The sequence below is a fragment of the Phyllostomus discolor genome, chromosome 1, assembly GCF_004126475.2.
Source record: "Phyllostomus discolor isolate MPI-MPIP mPhyDis1 chromosome 1, mPhyDis1.pri.v3, whole genome shotgun sequence".
In the NCBI taxonomy this organism is placed as follows: Eukaryota; Metazoa; Chordata; class Mammalia; order Chiroptera; family Phyllostomidae; genus Phyllostomus; species Phyllostomus discolor.
In genome coordinates this window covers 67626860-67641950 of record NC_040903.2, presented here as the reverse complement: position 1 = coordinate 67641950, position 15091 = coordinate 67626860, and the positions used below count along the sequence as shown (strand labels likewise).

Below are 15091 nucleotides of genomic sequence, written 5' to 3'. Positions count from 1 at the left end.
ATTATGTTTAAAGCTATACCATGAGAAATCCTAATACCATGATTTAACAAATGAGCCATTATCAAAAGGTAGGTTTTTCTTGACCTTTAAGAACATTAAAGATGAAGGAGCTTTACAGTGGGAACAGTTTCTGAGTCATGAATGGGCTTTTTCATACGGCGAAGCAGTGGGTGAAAATAAAGAGGATGGCCGACTTCAGCAGCATGGACACACTCTTAGATGAAAAAGTCAGTAAGCACAAAACAGTCATCGCTGGCCTTAATGCTAGTAGCTCTCGACAACATTCATTCATCTCCGTGTGCGCTGAGGTGGTAGGCTCTTTGCTCTGACTCACTTGAACAAAGAAGACAGCAGTCCTACTTTTATAGTTCCTACCTGGTGCTGTGTTCATCCCTGTAACCTGTGTTAACAAAAAGTAGTTATAATATAAAAACACATTAACTAGGTGATGAAACTACAAATGATACCAAGACTCTTTTGTCTTGTTTCATTAACCCAATTCGTAAGTTGAAAGGAAACTGAGTACTGAAATTCTTTGTTATATTGTTCAACTTTGAGACTTTAACAACATTCTTAACTAAATTAACCATTTCATATCTCCCCTAAAATAATTTACAGACAAACTCCATAAAAGTAATTTCACTCTGGTTATCATAGCACATCTGGTAATTCTAAGCACAACTCGGCTCTAGCTCCCATTTTGCACACAGAGTACAGTCTCTGTAACCCCCATCCCTCGGCGTCCTAAAGATGCATGCACACCTGTAATCTACTGACTGACCTAGCCACGAAGTAAAAGGAGTTGTTTTTCCTGTTGTTCACTTTCTTCCAAGTTTTCTCTCTCCAAAACATTGTTAAAAATAAAACAAATAGTACAACATTCACCAATGAATTGCAAGTGGTACTTAAATAATTCTGGGTTATTTCTGGTACCACAATTTTGCCTGTCAAAATTGGCCCTTTTCATCTTCCTAATCTATGTTGCCAAAGAACCTATCTGTAAGAACAGAGGGCTTTAAGTGTCTCTTCAGAATCTGCTCTAATCTTATCTCTTCAACCTTATTTCCCAAATATAAACCTTTATTGAGCCTGGTCCCCTAAATGCTCTGCTTAGTTGTGAGCCATGTTTTGACTGCCTCCCCCATAACTTCCCTCTCAGTCTTTAAGCCTGGCTCAAACATGGCACCAGACCTTGCCAAGCCTTCCTTCACAGTCCTACTCATCACTGACCTCTCCACCAGGCACCTTCTGTTCTTACTGTTTACGTACCACCATTTGTTAACTACACAATGCCATTTTGCCACTCAGACACAAGTGATCATATCAGGTTTCTTATTCATGTAATTCTTTTTTCTTCAATTAGAGTATAAGCTCCTTGTAGGCAAAGTGCGCTCTCTCTCTCTCTCTCTCTCTCTGTGTGTGTGTGTGTGTGTGTGTGTGTGTGTAGCCACAGCATTTTGGAAAATATTTGTCACAAAATATAGACTTAATATCCATTACTTACACAAAACATATTTTAAAATTCTAAAAACCATCTTATTTTTTTCTGAAAAAAAATTAGTGTTTCCTCTAGACCTTTGATCTAAAAGAAAAGCTTAATCACTTAGGAGTGTCTGCAAAATGTTCATATTGTGGTGGTCATCCTTTATGCCCTCTATTGTATATGAGACCAAACCCTTCAGATTTAGGAGAAATTACTCATTTAACCTATAGATTTCAATCAAGGGCAAGTGGAGAGCATTGGGGAATAACTTTATTCACAGCCACAGAGGAGATGCTTCTCTTAGCTTCACCAAAAATATATGAAAAAACTGGCACCAACAGATACACCAGACCCACTAAATCAGTAATGCTTCTCAATGTTAACATGTAATATCAAAATGAATGCATGTATGCCTCCAGCTGCAACCCATGACCAAAATTAACTTCAAAAACGGGTATCCAGCCCTGGCTGGTGTGGCTCAGTGGATTGAGTGGTGGCCTGCAAACCAAAGGATGGCTGGTTCAATTCCCAGTCAGGGCACATGGCTGGGTTGTAGCCCAGGTTCCCAGTAGGGGGCACATGAGAGGCAAACCACACATTGATGTTTCTCTCCCTCTTTTTCTCCCTCCCTTCCTGTCTCTCTAAAAATAACTAAATAAATAATCTTTTTAAAAAATGTGTCCCCCACAGACAGGCTGAAATAAAATAAATATGTAGTAACTTTTCTTTAGTTTGTGCTCTTCCTCAACATCAAGAAAACAATAACCTTGGAAAGCAAAAATGCTTCCAAAAATGTTCACTAGGTAAACTAGCAAACTAGGATTGTCACTCTGCACTGCAAATCCCAGGAAAACCCTCCTGGGCTTGAGGCTGGTTGGTACTGGGAGGGCTGTCAGTGTGGTTAGTTTTGTTCTGAAGTTTTCACATTTCAGGTGCTCAGTGCTTTAACATCTGTTTCATTGGATGCTGCCTTTTCTCTGATAGGATTGTTTTTTTTTTTCTTTCTAAAGTGTCTTCTATAAGAGTTTAGGACCTCAAGCTCTAACTGGCACTCAAGGGTATTAAATACAATTAAACATTTTAAAAGCTAGTAATTTTACTTCTCCAGAGCAATTACATGCTTTCATTTTAGATCTTTGTTTTTTTTTTTTGAAAGCTCTTTCTGAACAATGTAGAAAAACAAGGTTGATTTCAGACTGTCTCAATTGTGAATAGTTTCAACTATTAATGGGAGGCAGTATTTTCCTCTGGGCCATAAGCCACATGAAAGGAATCGATTTGTCTACACTAAGCAAACAGGTTCAGGATAGAGGTCTCGCCTAGGCAGGCTGGTTCACAGGCCCTGAGGGAAGGTCTCCTACTACCAGTTTCCAATCTATCATTGAACAAAAGATGTGAAAATTTGGTTTTCCTAAGGTAAAACTTCACCTGAAAACAACCCGGTTAAATTTCAGATTAGTTGACAGTAATAAAACATTATGACCCAGGAGGAAGCAAACGAACACCACCAAGGGGAAAACCTACTTCTATTGCAAAGATAGATCTTTCAAAGTTTTATTTTTAGCTGATTTTAAAATTTGGTATTCTATATGCCAACTGCATTTCTGGATTCCTTAGCAATTAAAAAAAAAAAAAAAAAGAAAATCCCGGTTTCCGTTGTTCTTTTGTTAAACAAGTTTATGTGCTTTCTCTTTATTCAGCAAATACAACAAGAGCACCCACTAAATGCTACTCTGGTGAGACAATGGGTAGTAGTTCTTACTTGGAAGTAATAATTATACCTTACTGTTTTATAATTTTTTTTCTGAGAAGGTCCAAATTCTTAGCTAAATCTTCACTCATCTTCATAACAAAAACAAAGCTGGCTCAGAGCATGTTCGTTTGGCATTGAAATTTATAACCCCGTGTTAGACTGGAAGCAGACATCTGGCTTACATATCTTATCTCAAATTGAACAGATTAAAATCCAAGCCAGGGGAATGCACCGCTTACACAAAACCACTGCTCAAACTTTAACCCTATCTTCCAAAATCTCTTGGTTAGCCCTGTATGGGGAAAGGGAATAAATCCATTTAACCTGTGGGTGTGAACACAGAGGTTCCCTTTTCCTCAGACTCTTAGATACTTCCTGGAAACTTAGTAACGAAATTGCTCAAATCATTCATTTCAAATCCAGGTCTTTGGGCACAAACTCATATCCCAGTTTTATTTTATTTTATTTAAAGATTTTATTTATTTATTTTCAGAGAAAGGGAGGGAAAAAGAGAGGGAGAAGCACATCCATGTGTGGTTGCCTTTCACACAGCCCCAACCGCAATCCTGGCCTGCAATCCAGTCATGTGCCCTGACTGGGAATCGAACTGGCAACCTTCTGGTTTGCAGGCCAGGGCTCATATCCTAGTTTTAATAGAGAAGAAGAGATAAAAAGAGGTTTTCAGCACTTCTTCAAGAAATGGGGACAACCAGGCCCTGGCTGGCATAGCTCAGTGGATTGAGCTCAGGCTGCGAACCAAAGTGTCACAGGTTCGATTCCAGTCAGGGTGCATGCTTGGGTTGCAGGCCACAGTCCCCAGCAACCGCACATTGATGTTTCTATCTCTATCTCTATCTCTATCTCTATCTCTATCTCTATCTCCTTCCCTTCCCTCTCTAAAAAAAATAAATAAAATCTTAAAAAAAAAAGAAAAGAAATGGGGACAACTGAATATTTGTTGAAAAGACTGGGTGACTTCAACTAACATTTAAGATGACGCTAATATCAGAAGTTCAAGGACTGTTTAGTAACCTCCTGGGAGAAAACAAAGCACCTAAATTTAAGCAATTCACATGGAGTCTGATAATTACTCAAGTGATAACAAAGGCCTCTTGATAAACCTCACCACCTTGGAAAACCAAAACAAAACTAACATCCTGATGAAGTGAGAATTACCTAAGAAGCACTACATCTTAAAATGCTGCATTTTTATGTGAATTTTCAAGTTCACTGACTATTCATTTAAAAAATTATTTTAAAATTATAGTTGGCATACCATATTATATTAGTTTCAGATGTACAACACAGTGATTAGACATTTATGTATCTTACAAAAGTGATCACCACAGTAAGTCTAGTACCCACCTGACACCACACATAATTCCAGTATTACTGACTATATTCTCTATGTTATTCTTTACACCCTCATGACTAACTTTATAACTGGCTTTTTATCCTCAATTCCCTTCACATTGTTTGCCCATTCTACCCCCAACCCCAGCCCAAATCTGGCAACCATAAATTTGTTCTCTGTATTTAGGAGTTTCTTCCTGTTTCATTTTGTTTGTTCATTTTGGGGGGTTCCACATAAAGATGAAATCATATGGTATTTGTCTTTGTATGTCTGACCTTTTCCACCTTAGCATAATACCCTTTAGGTCCATTCATGTTGTTCCAGACCACAAGATTTTATTCTATTTTATGCTTGAGCAATATTCTATTGTACATAGGTTCCACATCTTCTTTATTCATTAATCTATCGATGAACGTTCAGGCTGCATCTGTATCTTGGCTATTGCACGTAATGCTGCAATGAATAAGGGTGCATATATCCTTTCAAATTAGTGTTTTGGACTTCTTCAGCTAAATACCCAGAAGTGGGGTTGCTGGGTCATAAGGTAGTTCTATTTTTAATATTTTGAGGAACTGCCACTGTTTTCCACAGTCACTACACCAGTCTGCATTCCCACCAACAGTGCACGAGAGTTCCCCTTCCTCCCCATCCTCACCAACACTTGTTCTTTGTTGACTTTTTGATGATAGCCATTCTAACAGGTGTGAGGTAATATTTCATTGTGGTTTTAATTTGCATTTTCCTGATGATTAGTGATGCTGGGCATCTTGAAGAAATGTCTATTCATGCTCTCTGCCCATTTTTAATCAGATTTTTATTATGTTGAGTTGTATGAGTTCTTTATATATTTTGGATATTAATCTATTATCGGATGTATCATTTGCCAATATCTTCTCCCATTCAGTAAGTTATCTTTGCATTTTGCTGGTGGTTTCCCTCAGAGTACAAAAGCCTAAGAGCTTGCATTTATTAGACTGAATCATATGAAGATATAATTTATGAAGTTCAAAAATAACTGAATATCAGTAATTTTATATGGATAACCTAATGTTTTTGGAATTGAACTGATAATTAACATTGCAAAAAAGCGAAGTGTTTCTTGAAATAAAATTTTTATTTAAGCCCTGGCTGGTGTGGCTCAGTGGATTGAGTGCTGGCCTGAGAAACCAAAGGGTCGCCAGTTCAATTCCCGGTAGGGGCACATGCCTGGGTTGCAGGCCAGGGCCCCAGTTGAGGGTATGAAGAGGCAACCACACATTGATGTTTCTCTCCCTCTTTACTCTCCTTCCCTTCCCCTTCCTCTAAAAATAAATAAATAAAATCTTTAAAAAATTTTTTGTTTAAGTTTGGTTTTATTACATGTACATGCTAAAATGTTTTTCCTCAGAAGATACCTCTAAAATCACAATAGGGATCAACAGGAAAAAAATGTGTCATGTACAACATATTTTCCTCACATACATTTCAAATATATGTGAGCCATAAAGTGAAGTTGCCTGCACTAGCAGCAGCTCAATCAACACAGTCACTGATTATCTGGGGTGTGTGGAGGACAAGTTAGCATGTGAGGAAACTGAGGTCCAAAGCCTGTAAGTTGGTTTGGCAAGTCAGAAAGAACTGGATCTATGTCTTTAGCTCTCCACTCTAGAATAATGCTTTTTAAAAGTTATTGCACCAAAACTTCTCTTTGACATTTGACATTTTTGGTGCCCTTTCCTTGTTTGTGCCATCTTACCCCTATTCTCTTTCTATCCTCCCTTCCTCAGCCCTGAACATCCCTCCCTGGTGGGGTGTTATTCCTGGTGAAGTTATTCCCACGAGAAATAACTTCAAGTTATCCCTTCAGCAGACAAATGTTTACTGCACGGTAAAGCCAGAATACAGATCTGCTATCACAACCCTGCTCATCCCCCTTCAGGGGTTAACACCCCAAAGTCAAGGCTAAATTCTTCATTATGATAATCAAAGCCACAATTTTGCTATTCTAATTTTCCACCATCCTCCCCTTGTGGCCCAGTTCCAACAGTACATTCTCCAACAGATTGTGTGACAACTGTGAAAAAAGGATCCCTGTCCTCTGCTCCCAAAAGACTTGTGGGCCTCTGCTATGGACTCACACTTGGCATTTGGTTTCTCTCCTCTACTGAATCATAGTTTCTCAAGTGCAGGGAACACACCTTATTCATTTTTATACTCCCTGTTGTGCCATGCATAGTAGGAACTTAAATGTTCATGAAAGCTCTTAAAACCCTCTCAATCTTTACAGAAAATACCATATGCACCATTAAAATTTTTTGATTGATTTTTTTTATAGAGTCAGAGGAAGGGACAGAGAGAGAACCACTGATTAGTTGTTTTACCTATGTATGCATTTGTTGGTTGAGTCTTGTATGTGCCTGGACCAGGAATCGAATTCACAGCCTTGGCATGTGGGGACAACACTGGAACCAACTGAGCTACCTGGCCAGGGCTCCCATATGCACCCTTGTGCAAGGCAGAAATCAACCAAACTTACCAGTTTAGTCTAGTACAATATAAAAGAACATCCGCATTTTTTCACACAAGAAAATTCCTTTAAGTAGGTTGAACAAAATAAACTATTTTAAATACACTCACAAAAATTATAGATTTGTAAAGGAAAGCTGTGGTGATCATTAATTCATAATCTCTAGTTTCAGAGTCTGGGAGGGGCTGAGATATCACTTAGTCCTGCCCCAAATTTTACCAACCAGGAAACCATGTTCCAGAAAATTCCTAGGATTACACAGCTATTTGGTAATGACACCTGAGGTGGGATCCCCTCACTTCCAGTTTAGTACTGCTTTTTTCCCTTTGCTAGGCTCTTATTGACCTGTTAATTGAAAAAAATAAATTGTAAGCTGCAAACAGCAAAAACAGAAGCATAGGAGCACTGATTCTGTTTGCATGCCCAATGACTAGTTCAGTGATCAGCACACTGTAGGTGCCCTAACAGTCCACAAATACCACTGAATGAATAGATGAACACCTCAGGCCTTTGGATCAATGACTAAAATATGCAGGATATTAAATACTTCAAAGCACCAGTGAGACAATAAGTCCCCTAGAAGGAGCAACAAAAGCCTGAAAGAGGCTGAAAGAGAAAAGCCTAACACAGAAAAAAACCCCCACAAAATAACAGAGTGAAGATTTGACAAGGGAAACAATATATAAACTGAGCCCTATAAAAATAACTAAAGCTTAATATAAAATACGATCAACTTGCTGAACAGATATTTCTCCAAACAAGATCAGTAAGTGGCCAACAAGCACATGAAAAGATGCTCAATGTTATTAGCCATTAGGGAAATATGCAAATCAGAACTGCAATGAGATACTATTGGGTTGGCCAAAAAGCCTGTTTAATTTTTTCCATAAAATAAAGGACACATTTTTCACTTTCATCAATAACTTTATTGATTGGGATATTTTGAGTATGTCAGCTATATCCTGCATGGTATAATGTTGATTGTTCTCAATTAATGTCTCAATTTGATTGCTAACAATTTCAACTGTTCTACCCGACCATGGAGCATCGTCCAATGAGAAATCTCCAGTACAAAATTTCACAAACCACTTTTGACACATTTGATCATCAGTCACAGCACCTTCTCCATACACACCACAAATCTTTTTTTGTGTGTTTCAGTTGGGTGTTTACCTTTCTTGAAATAATAAATAATAATATGCTGAAAATGTTGCTCATTTTCTTCCATCTTCCGTATTAAAATGGCTACACAAAATGCACCAATTTTGATAAGTTTTTTTTAACGCACACTAATATGATAGCTGTCACAATACAATAAAAATTGTTTCACATAAAGTTAAAGGCAACTAAGTAGGAACTAGAGCCATTGTATGGAAAAAAACAAATGAACTTTTTGTCCAACCCAATACTTCATGCCCACTAGGATGACAATTAAATAAAAACATGGAAAATCACAAGTGTTGGTGAGGCTGTGGAGAAGCTGAACCCCTCCTACATTGCTGGTGGGAATGTAAAGGGTGCAGCCACCATGGAAAACAGTTGATTCCTTAATAGGTTAAACTGAATTATTACATTATTCAGGAATTCTACTCTTAGGTAAAGACCCAAAAGAACTAGAAATGAGTGTTTAAACAATGGTCATAGCAGAATTATTCACAATAGCTAGAAGGGGAAACAATCCAAATGTCCATGAACTGATGAATGAAGACAAATTGTGGTACATCCATGCAATAGAATATTATTCAGTCATAAAAATGAATGAGGTACTAATACATGCTATACAGTATCTTGCAAGTATTGTTAGTGCAACAAATCAGACACAAAAGGCAACATACTGTATGATTCCATTTATATGAAATATCCAGAACAGACAAATCCATAGAGACAGAGAACAGATTAGTGGTTGCCAGGGGCTGGAGCAGTGTGGAAATGAGGGAGTGACTGCTTAATGGATATGGGTTTTCCTTTTGGGGTGATGAAAAAGTTCTGGAAGTAGATAGCGGTGATGGTTGCACAGCATTGTGAATATATATTTTTACACTTTAAATATGTGCAGTTTACTGAATTTCAATTATACCTCAGTAAAGATATATAATTTAAAAAAATTTTTATTTATTTATTGTTAGAGAGAGGGGAAGAGGGGAAGAAAGAGAGGGACAGAAACATCAATGCAAGAGAGGAATATCAACCAGGTGATGTGGGAGAGAAACACTATTGGTTGGTTGCCTTTCATATGCACCCTGATGGGGGACCAAACCTGTAACCAAGGCATGGGCCCTAACCCAGAATCGAACCGGTAACCTTTTGCTTTGTGGGACTATGTCCAACCACCTGAGCCACACCAGCCAGAGCCTCAGTGAAGACATTTAAAAGAAAATAAAAAGGATGGGAAAAGATACATCAAGCAAATATTAACAACAGCAACAATGAAAATATCACTCTGGCTATATTACATCAAGCAAAATAGACTTTAAGGCAAAAAACCTCAGTTGTCATAAAAGTAACTATGTAATTATAAAAGTTTAATTCCTTTTAGACTTTGTATATCTAACAATATAAACTTAGAAAAGCATATTGTTAGATATTAAAATATAAAGTTGTATGCACAGGTGGTTTCAGAGTACCAGGAGATGTCAAATCCCTCTTTATAGTGGGATCTATCAATATATCTCAGTTATTGATATGTTAAGACACAAAGTTAGTGAGGAATAATACAATTAATAAAGTTATTTTAATGAATATCTGTAGACCTCTACAGAAAAAATTAAGCATATATGATGTGTGTATACTTAATGCTACTGATTTATATACTTTAAAATGATAACTTTAATATTATACACTGAGAGAGAGAGAATGAATATGAATCACTTCTTCATGGTGCTAGGGTCTTTGGGAATATCCAGTCTGAAGATATGCATTCATAAGGAGCTATCACATCCCGCTCCAATAAGGCTAGGTAGAGCGTTCTGCCCTAAATGTTCCTTTACCTGACTGCATGGATTATAAACCCAGTACCTAGTTTGTTAAAATTGGTTTCAAGATTAATGCTGTGAGTTCCAAAGAAGGACATGGGCATTACTAACAGATGCAGCTTCACGGTAGTTCTCTATAGAGACTGTTGCCAATGACTCCACTGTATTGACCCCACTGTGTCAACGTGAACAGAGGCTTTTGGACAAGGGCCCCTGGACTCCCTCAAAGACCTGAGAGGGGAATGCTGTAGGAGAGCAGAGAGAGAGTTGCCCGGCCCATCCCCTTTAGAGCACAGCTAGGAAGCCACCATGACTGTCACCAGAAAAAGCATGGAAACTGAAACAAAATGCTGCCCTTCAGCAGCCAAGGAAAGAGCTCAAGTTCTGGGATGCTCCTGGGATTCCCTGGCACCTACCCCCAAATAGCCTTTGTGCCACTGGCGGCTGTCCCACAACCATGTAGATAAGATGCACTTGAAGTTTGTGTTCCAGAGGATCTCCTGTTCTCTGCTCCACCCAAGCCTTTCACCTCTCTCCCTTCAGGTTTCAAGGCTCCACTCCACCTCTTGTCGTTATTTGAGATGATCTTTAGAATCAACAGGGGGTGACAACTATAGGCTTCTTAGGTGTCTGAGAACTTTGGAACCAGGACCAGGTGTATCTTCAGCTCCTGAGGAAGGCTTACTTGATCTGGTTTTAATCAGTTTGGGCCATATGGCCATTATCTAGATATGTTTATATGCTCAGTGACTAGCTCAGTGCTCAGCACAGCATAGGTACTCAGTCTACAAACATGGCTGAGTGAATTAATGAACAGCAGGGCTTCTACCAAAACAAGCAAATGCCCGCCTGCCCCCTCCACCCAAAGAAGCCATAATGCAGTCAAACACATTCAAATTTTCTTAAAAGTATCTCTCCTCTTCCCAGCCTTCTCTAAATTAGCAATTTCATTTTGGCTTTCTGATCTCTGGTAATGGAGAAAATGTGTTATTTGTAAATGATCAGTATCCAGAATTTTCAAAGGAAAGCTCATTTGAAGTGCTGTTACCAATATCTATAACCAGTCACTTAAAAATGGCTATTACTGGTCTGGGCAAGAAAATACACAAGATTCCATACATATGTTGTCAAGTTTGGCAAGAGAGATTTTAGACAACTTCCACCCTTCCCACCCAATCCCAAATAAATAGGGTATTTGTTTGTATTTCCACATTGACCTCATGAAGGAAAATACCTCCTCCACCTAGAAAAACAATCTGTAACATTCAGACATGGAACTTTGAGGGCAAACTTTGTACTGCATGCTAGAGCACTACTTGTGTAGTGCTTAAAAAAAAGTGGCAACGTGTCTTTAATAAAGGTTTCCCCTGCAAGCACTTTCCCCAAGTTCACACTTATACTTGGTTTAGTATTTCTATACCTTTCAGATATACAGGTTTTAAAAAAATGTATTCTTCATTAAAATTGGAGCTAGAAGGAACTTCTTCCTATAGTCTCCAGCAACAGACCTGGCCGTTTCACTCTGTTTGAGGGGAAAAATACAAAAAAAAAAATCATTTTCCTGGACTCACTTTAAGTTTTCTGCTCTACACCAACTCTTTTAACGTTGGCAAAGAGTTAAAAGTTTTCTGAGGTTAGTTACTGCAGTTAAAAAAAAAAAGAAGCTAGATGCTTAAATTTAGACTCCATAAAACAATACTGGGAAAGTTTCAAAGCCTTGAGAAATTCTGGAGTTTATTGCCTTTTGTTAAATTGCATCACATCGACCACATTTTTTGTTTTTAATCCCCCACCCCCGCCCAGGCTCACTGGCAGACCCTACACCTGCCTGCGTGATTCAGTTACCTGTTGGGGGTCAGGGGCTGGGGAACCGGGGTGGGGGCGAAAATCTACTGGTAATTTTGAACAGGACCTAAGTTTAACAGGTGGCCCCCACCCTCCTCTCCACCTCTTAAGGGGCAGAGTCTCCCGAGGACCTTGAGGGCCACGGCGGCAAGTGGGGCGAGGACTCCCTCACACGGCTCCAGGAAGGGCGGTGGGGACAAGGGTTGGTTAGGAGCGCCCCGCACCGCTCTGCGCCCAAAGCTTAAACACGTATCGCGGACCCCCAACAGGACAACCTCGGAGCGGGACAACACCACTCCCTCCCCGAAGCCCGCGACCGGGGGTCACGCGAACCCCTGAAAGCCCAAAAGAGAGACCGGGTTTTCCCTGAGTGAGGCCACCAGGTTGACTACGGTGGCCTCACTCACGGTGGCCTCGCATTGCGCCAGTCTTTGCTCACTTCCAGGAGACGGGACAAACGACGTGGAGAGGGAGAGCGCGCAAGAAGAGATCCGAGCATGGACTGCACTGCAGGGGACCGTGGGAAACGCAGGCAGCGGCTCAGAAGACAAGAGGGTCACCATTCTCTGCTCGAAACCCACCTGACCTTAGCTTCCCTCGTCAGACTCCCAGTGCCGCGCGCAGCTCACAGACGTGCCAGGAGAGGGGACCGGCTGCCAGGACGTAACCCCGCCGGTGTAACCCTGTCGGCAATAGAAAAGTTCTCCCTCACCTGGCAGGAGCCCCCTAGCTGGGGACCGCAGGTGTCCTCTCAGACCGCCAGCCGAAGCCCTCGCGCGGCGAGGTAGCTGGTCAGCTCGCGCACCTCTCGCCAACAGTCCCCCGCCGCGCTGCGGAGCGTTGGCTGTCCCACCGCGCACTCTCCTGCTGTGCGCGCACTCACGCGCGCTTCCCCGCCGGCCGCGCGCTCGCTCGCTCGCTCACGCGCGGTGCACCGCCCGGTCGCGCGCCCGCTACCCCCGCCCCGCCGCGCGCTCACCCCGCCCCGCCCCGGGCTCGCCTTCACCCCAACACACGCCCACAAGCTGGGCTCAGCCCCTTCAAAAGCACGCGGAACACGTCGGGGGGCCTCAAAGGGGCAGATCCCCGCGCGAGTGCTGACCCTAGCCACCTCTCACAGACAACCTGGGACCCGGAGTGAGGTTTGAAGCGGAGACCACCTGAGTAAAACTCCACCCGCCATCTCTGAGTGACACACGCAGAGAAAATAGGAGTTTGCGTTTGAAGCTTTGAAGAAATAGGGCATTCCCCCTGCTGCCCGCCCCAACCCCATCAACCATGGGAAATTATATTTAATGACAATAATAACAACCACTATGTATCGAATACTTATGACCTTCGGACAAGGCATTTAACGTACACAAGTTATTTCATTTAGTCCTCAGAACAACCCTCTGATTTCTTGCCCCCATTTTACAGAGGAGGAAGCTGAGGAAAACAGGCTCCGAGAGGTGAAGAAACTCGTCCCAGCGTTTTTTGACCCCATTGCTTAGTCCTATTTTCTCCTTGACTCTATCACTGGAACTATCGACTGAGGGAATAGCTGGTTGTGGAAGGCTTTGTAAGGTGATGGAAGTTAATGTTACCAGTGTTTCCATGGGGGTGGGACAACTCTCTGGGGAGGGAGAAAGCAAGAGTTACGGGTTTTTATTAATTGCAGGGTTTGTTACATACTCAAATGGCGGACATTATAATCATCTGTATTCCAGAATGCTTTTTGTGTTTATCCCCATTTTACAGAAAACTCAGGAAGGAAGCACGTGGTTGCACAGAATGACTGAGTCACCGGCAGCCCTCAGGGCTGAGCCCTGATGCCTTCGTGCTTAGATCATCCCTTCGCCCTCCCCAGGAGGAGATACCTGATTAAAGGGAAGAAAACTTTTTCTCTAATAACACACTGGCCTCGTCTAACTCCCTGCATCTTTAATTAATGTTGGCAAAGCACTTTAATCTGCCCAACGTGCTAGTTAATTAGGCAAGTAGTATTACCCCCTCTTTCTGAACCCAATCCAGGAGAGAATCAATTCCGTCAGTCCTTAATCCTTGATGAATAGTGGACCTAAGCTTTCTGTTTACGTTCTTTCTTTTTCCTTTACAATAACATTCTCTATTGTGTTAAATACTAATGCATTTACCATGCATTGGCTAAGTAAAGGTTAAATAATATCAAACACCCCTGGATGAGAGGTAATATAGGCAACCTCTGGTAAGTGCTTCTCTGAATATTTTTCTTTTATTTATTTTACTTTTTGCTTGGTTAAGCTTTTAACGTATAAACATATTTCAGCTTAGTTTATCTTAAGTTTAAAATTTTAATGTACTCATCTTCTATGTAAAAATTTAATTTCACACAATATCTTTTCTTACAGGTGGAGAGGAAATAAGAAGGGAGACATAGGAGAATGATGAGGTTAGGAAGGAAGAAGGGCAAAAGAAAGAGGCAAGAGGGGGCAGGAAATGAAGAGGGAAGAAAATGAGCCTGGGGTCTCAACCAAGAGACAGCAGGGGAGATGAGGCCAGCCCCTGCTAGTATGGTACGTCCCAGATCTTTGTGGGATGACAAACCGGTGGTCCTTCCTCTGGGCTGCTGCAGAGGTAGCCAGGGCCCAGAGTGGCTGCCTGAGACCCTGTCTAGAACTGAGCACACACAAAAGGACTAAGAGAAAGGACATGAAGTGAGATTTAAAAAAAAAAAAAAAAAACCAAAAACAAAAACACAAGAAATAGCTTAGAGGGGGAATTTAAAGAGAGTTATTCATGAAAGTACTTAGATAATGTTCGGGAGGAAAGGAAACAAGGAAACACCTGGAGGGTGTTTTTATATGCTAATGTTACTATTAAAACCCATGAAATTTATAAAATTGTACTTTTATTAACTTTTTAATAAATGCCTTCCAAGGGCAGGTCTTTGCTAGCAAATGGTGGTAATACATGACCCCCAAATATTACACAATTGCTCTTGAACTTGTACCAATCAAAACTTTTAAAGTAAACTAAAAAAGTTTAGCTAAATATGTTTTATTTTATGAGAATAATTATAGTACTATGTATAAATTTGATTTGAGAAAGTGCAATATCTGTAATGGCCACTAGAGAGAGGCCAACAGGAAAGGAAAGAGAATGGTTAGTAAGAAATTTCATGAGTTTTTACTAAAAAATTATAGCACTTCAGAGCTGC

General features: G+C 40.6%; 1 protein-coding gene across 1 annotated transcript in view; it reads right to left on the bottom strand.

Moving 5' to 3' along the window:
- The window catches only part of PROSER2 (proline and serine rich 2), a 43235-nt gene extending 30423 nt beyond the window's left edge, over positions 1 to 12812 (bottom strand). The window contains exon 1 of the mRNA XM_036024222.1: positions 12626 to 12812. The gene's annotated coding sequence lies outside the window, so the exon portion shown is untranslated. The remainder of the gene's footprint in view (positions 1 to 12625) is intronic.
- Positions 12813 to 15091: the final 2279 nt, after the last annotated feature.